Consider the following 6,737-nt stretch of genomic DNA (forward strand, 5'->3'; position numbering starts at 1 on the left):
CGAATTTTATTATACTACATGAATGTAGTCGAGTACTCCACTTTCGTTAGAAGCAGAGGTATTCATTTAGACTTTAGAACTGGATAGAACCTTGGAGTTGACTGTACATTTTCCTTGTATTTCGAATTTTATTATACTACATATATAGACTACTTTGTTATTTTAGAATTCTCCTATTAAAGTTAAAAATGTACTTCAATAACTTAAAATGTATATCCAACTCCGAATTCGAAAGCTGTATATACAATTTGCAGCAACATATTTATGCGAAGCCAGATTTTTACTTAAAGCTGTAATAAAAAGTAAATATCACTTAAAAATCGATTATGATATAATATCAAAAAGTTAAAATTATGTAGTATAGATCGATTACATATCTTAATACAGATTTTTAGCATGTTATTAATATAACAAGACGTCAGATTAAAAAATAGCCACCTGCTTGAACCCAAATCCAACCTGGATTCAATATTTTCGTTTTGATCTTGTGTTATACCATAGAATGGGCGGGACACGTATAACGTGAAGAACCACGCGGGTCGTTACTAAAAAATGTTAACGGGGCAACGTGCGACGCCCCTTATTATCCCTAAAATCCTAACTAAGCACCACTCATTCGTTTTAATTGAACGGGCCGACGACGGCGAGAGTTTTGAACGAACGGTACGCCGTGCCGTGTTGTTCGAGTGGCGCATGAATTTGACAGTCAGCCGTGCTCCGTCCGGATTTTGTTCGACCGTCAGAATTCTTTTCATTGTCAGCTTTATCGAGTTATCGCCCTCCGGTGATTATGCCCGGTGTCTAAACAAAATATAGTCGCGACAAAGATCTTAATTTACAGTTTGGCCCATAATTCGATTAAATTAGATAATGACTTGGCGAATGTCCGTGAAACATGTAATAATGTTATTATAGGGTTGACATGAAAATAAGGAAACGGGAAGAAATGTGCGAGCTTAAAATAACCACCTCACGCCGTGACTTTTCGTTTCGTTAAGTTTAAGGGAGGAGGCATCAAGTGTATCTAATTTAGAACATTTCTCAATTAAGTAAACTTCACACCCACGTAACATAATAAAGTGTAGAAGTAAGGTGCAGCATCCGTTATGTGATTACAATCGCCTCTACAGTCATTTCAACAAAACGGCAGAGAATTCTCATTTACACCGGGGTTTACTTGCGTTATTCTGTCCTATTCTTGTCGGCATCAAAGAGGCGTCTGAGGCCCGTACTTTAATCTATTCTGGATGTATATAAGGAGGGCCCCCGGTAGCAGCGTCTAGGACAATGAGCCCCACACTGGGACCAATCCCGGATCAATTGAATCCAGAATCGCTGCCGCCCGATGACTCTACACTCCGCCTATTGTCTGCTGTAATTGTAGCCTCTGGAGTAGTTGCCGTGAGCTCCGGGTGGTAAAAGGCCACTTTGGACCGAATCCACGCGGCTACGAAGACGACAGAAAGCCCTCCGTAATGGCGAACCATTAGAATTGTATTCTCATCCCGTCGGTCATCTTTATTAGAACACCTGCGATTCCAAGTTTTGTTACAATACTCTGACCAAGAAATAATCCGCGAAATTATTTGTTGTGTATAGGTAGAATAAGAAATTAATTCTTCAATGAATGGGTTATTTATTCAGATCGTCGTCGTTTTGATTTTTTTCACATTTCCTCTTCAGTAATGTATAACAACCGGACGTCAGTAAAGGTCGGTAGTCCAAAGGGGAGCAGGCCCCATTCTCGATACATCAAACGCACGACCGTTCGAAATGAGATTTCCAACTGAAGGTCTATTGTAGTCATCTTATATTTTATCGGAGAGCCACAATGCGCCCGCGGAGGAACTCGCATTTCCATGCGAATGCCGGTCCTTTCCACTATGCAAATCTTTTTTTCCCCGAATTGTACACTGTTAACATTTCCACCTACTGTAATGTCCGCGTAGTATTGTTGCCAAACGTTGCTTTTGTCAACCGAGAAGATGGATTATTGTAGGTTATAGTGCTCTTGGAGTACGAATGAAACTTTGTATTTAAAGCGAGAATTTTTATTTTATTTTTAAGGTTAAAACTTTTGGGGTAAACCTTCAAAAATACCATCTTAAAAAGGACGCGCTCGTAAAAAAGTTTAAAAAAAAGCTAATTCAAACAGAGTGTAGCCCCTTTCATATCAAGCGACGTATTAAACGAATCAGAAACTGCTCAGCTTTCGCTTTGGAGACCACCGGAGTAGAAAAAGCTCAGAGCTTTCCAGGAGTGCTTATAAGCTGTCATGACATCCCGCGTCTCTCATTAAATAACTCAAGTGGCAATTAGCTTTATACCAAGTGAGGTTTTTTAAAAGAAACAATTTGAAAATGAATTTAAAAAATTAATTTTAAATTTTTATTTGGCTATTTTTATGTTTCATACAAAAAGAAATGGTATTCTTCAACTTGTTTCAAGTATCTCTTTTTTTAATGAGTGGATAATTGCGTTTTGTAGGTTTAAAAATCATCACTAATGAAGGGGTGGTCTCAAATCGTAGGAGACATTTGAATATCGCCGACGCTCGATTGTCATCGTTGACAATAGATTGTTTTTTCATTGACACCTGAACAAATATAGTGCCGGCTTATTTATTGTCGCAGCGAACAATTGCGAGCGCCGCCATTCATTTGTTTATCTTCTTTTGTTACCATTATGACGCCGTGCCCCCGTTTTTGCGCTCTGGAAGAAGCCATTGTCCCCGTCTAATATTGATTTTCCGCGTCGTAATTTGACTACGATGAGAGAAATGCGAGAAAATGCCTCGGAGACGGTGACGACGACGACGACGACGGCAACGAAGAGTTCCCGAGTTGCGAATAATAGACGATTTTTGATCGTTGACGCCACTGCGACATCTAATTGAATTTTTATTGTCGTTTGGTCTTAACATTTTCACATCAAAAAATGGATTAGAACTTTTTAATATTTTTAACGGTCGATAAAATGTAAAAACGGTGTAACGGCGATCATTTTCAAACGATTTTACACCGTGTAATTGTCGCGGTTACTGGAAAAAAGCATTTTTACGGGGTTGGGTGGTCGTCAAACGAAATTTTATGATTCCACAATGATCGTTTTAACAGTTATTATAGCTATAAAGATTTTTTTAATTATTAATTTCATGCAACAGTTATTTCCATAATTGCAGAATTGTATCGAGTGAATAGACAATTTTTTTTCTTTGAATGAAACCGTTTATATGTAGATGAAAAGCTTTTTTAAGTTGATTTAAAAACGATTAGTAAAAAATAAAAACAAATTATTTATGAATAGTTCAACAGTTCAACTGTATTATAATCAACTTTACGATATTTTTCCAAAAAAATGTATAAAGAAATGTCTAATACATGTGGTATATTTGTATTTTTCCATAATCTTCTTTTTTCTTTTGTAATATCGATTTGGTTTAGTTTTGTCAGGTGGTTTTGTTTAAATTAAACAACCTTACCAAATTATACCACCTGGCGACGCAGACAAATAACATTCTGTCTTTACAATAATATTTTTAAACTGTTATCTAGCAACAGGTTCCTTTTCAGTGCCATATTGCATCGCTTGTATCGCATATTATCGAGTATCTAGAAGTTAGATACAGTTTCTATAATAGATCCAGAATCCAGTGGTTGATTTCAGTATCCAGCAGATGATTCCTGTATCTATAGTAATGTGTTTTAACGTACAAAAGTTAGATATAGAGTCCATAGTAAATTTAACCAAAATCTTGTGGTCGATTTTACTGTTCAGGAGATAACTTCAGTTCTTGGTGGATGATTAAAATACTTTATTGTTGGATGTCGTGTCATCGTCGGATCAAAAATACTATATAGTACTTTATGCAGTACCTAATGGATAACTCCACTAATCAGTTGATGGATGCAGCATTCGTACTGTTTAATTCTAGTATCCAAAAGATACATATAGTTTTAATAGTAATTAGAACCAAAAACTAATTGTCGATTACAATATTTAGTGCAGAACTTCAGGATCCATTATTAGATTCTAGTTTCCATTTGATGGGTTCAGTGTCTGTAGTGATTCATTCCAGTATCCAGAAGATAGATACAGTTTCAATAGTAAATTGAATCAAAATCTAGTAGTTGATTCAAAAATTCGATGGATAATTTCAGTATACAGTAAATAATTGCAGTCCCTAGTTATTGCCTGTGATGTTTCAAGTGATTCCTTCCAGTATTTAACAGTTAGATACTAGTACTAACAGGAATTAGTATCTCTTTTAGGCGTTGGACACTGCAGATAATAATCAAGTTCAACCCCAATAGGACTTTTTCATTGAATACAACTTTATTTATCATTAGCAACCTCATTGTAACAATCCCAATACGAACCTAAAAGGTTTCTAAGAAAACAATATTTGAAGTTTTGATAAAATTTTCGATGTTGCAATTTTCATTGATAACATTCAAATTCCATCATTCCATCACTATTAGATACGATTTTCATAATAATTAGAGCCAGAAGATTCTATATGCAGTGTTTAGTGAATAATTCTAGTACATATTGGGAGGGTGGTATATGGTTCCAGTATCCAGCAGACAGATACAGCTTCCCTCGTAATTAGTTCGGGATTTAGTGGATGATCTAGTGTGTAGTAGATGATTTCAGTATCCAGTTGATGGGTTCGGTGCTTGTAGTGGTTCGTTCCAGCATTCAGAAGTTAAAAACAGTTTCCATACTAATTTGAATGAAGATCTACTGGTTGATTTCAATATCTAGGGAAGAATTTCAATACCCAGTGCATGATTCCAGTATCTAATTGATGCGTAAAGTGTCTATAGTAAATCGTTCCAGTGTCCAATACATTTTCCATAGACCAATAACATATAGTGGAGGATTGATTGTTTGTGTGAAACGTGATTTGTTTCAGTATCCAGAAATTAGATATGATTTTCATAGGGATTAGAACTACAACGTAGCGAATGATTTCTGTATCTAGATGTTTTAGTGTCCACTGGATGATTCTAGTGCCTAATAACAGAAGTTCCTAGAAGTAGATTTCGGCTTTGTCAGAAAAGAGCAAAATTATAAAATATACCCCAAGCACCGTTTGCTTAAATTGTCATAGATTTTCCATCTTAAGTTTAGTCAAGGTTGCTTCCGGTCGTAGTACTCGAATGTATTGACTAACTTTGGGTTGTAATGGAATTATATGTATGTTGGGGGCAAAATTTACGATTTCGCCTGATTAAATCATACTAAAATGCCTTGGTCATAAGCGACCTAGACTAAATTCAGAATAGAGAGAGTATTGAATTTTGCTCGATTAATCCGCGTCGATAGACCTTGACTAAAAATAGTACAGAACAGGGCAATTGTTGTAGCCGAACCATCATAACTTGTTGAGTTCGGTTGTTTAAGCAGATATTGCCAGTGGAACATAGCAAAAATAATGATGACGAAGTTGATGGAATAGAAAAGACTATGTAGAAGAAATTAGAAATTTGAAGAATGTAACATTACTTACTTTGAAATTAAATTGCAGCAGATTTAAATCGATTTTTTTAAGTTGCATAATCGCAGATGGAAATTACAACTTTATACAGTGTGTCCCAGGATAGATGTTACAAGAGGTATAATGACTTAAAAAATTTTGAATTTTATTTTAAGGCTGAGGAATTAAGCCCTGCTTGGTGTGGAGAGAATTTTAAGTATATTTTCATATTTTGAAAATCAACTCGGTCTTGATAGTGAAGCGAAAACTATTTTTAGTTCAGGTAAAGTAAGCTTTTTGTTCCTGATACGGCAAAATATCATTAAGAAAAGTTGTTCAGAATGAGAAATTGTGGCACTATGCAAAATTTCAGAAAGATCTACCTACATTGATTAAACCACTATATTTTAGATAAGAATTTTTTTTTGCTGATAGAAAGACAGGCAATTTACTTCCAACACGATGGATGCTCTGCACATTCTACAGTACGTGTAGCTGAATGGTTAAATTTAATATTTCGAGAAAAGATTATATCTAGAAATGGTCCAATTGCGTGGCCTCGAAGGTCTCCCGACCTTACAATATTAGATTTCTTTCATGGGGTCGCCTTAAACAACTAGTTTTCGCTCAACCAATACCGAATAATCGTAAAATACTAAAAGAACAGCCTTAGAGAATTTAGGCATCGTATAGAAAAGTGTGCAACAAAAGGTGGATGTTATGTTGAATAAACGACAGTTAAGTTTACGTTCGATTTTTTATAAATAAAATAAAATTATACAATATTTATGTTATCTAAACTAAAATGTGATGGTTCAACCAAAGTACATAAATCTTTCTGACATTTTGCATAGGAACATAATTTCACATTTTGAACAACTTTTCTTAATAACATTTTTCAGTATCATGAACAAAAAGGTTACTTTACCTGGACTAAAAACAGTTTTCTCTTCACTATCAAGGCCGAGTTGATTTTCAAAATATGAAAATATACTTAAAATTCTCTCCGCACCAAGCAGGGCTTAATTCCTCAGCCTTAAGATAAAATTCAAAAATTTTTAAGTCATTATATCTCTTGTAACATCTATCCTGGGACACACTGTATATGTTGATATGAAGGCTGTAACGGAAGAGCATCGGATGGAGGTATTTCAATTGGTCAAGAAGGTATTGAACCAGGAATAATTATTCTTGACAGGTGGAGATCAGAATCAGCTGGTTTATCATTATTTTCACATCATTCACATCATTTCCC

The sequence above is a fragment of the Onthophagus taurus genome, chromosome 6 (genome assembly GCF_036711975.1).
Source record: "Onthophagus taurus isolate NC chromosome 6, IU_Otau_3.0, whole genome shotgun sequence".
Taxonomy (NCBI): domain Eukaryota; kingdom Metazoa; phylum Arthropoda; class Insecta; order Coleoptera; family Scarabaeidae; genus Onthophagus; species Onthophagus taurus.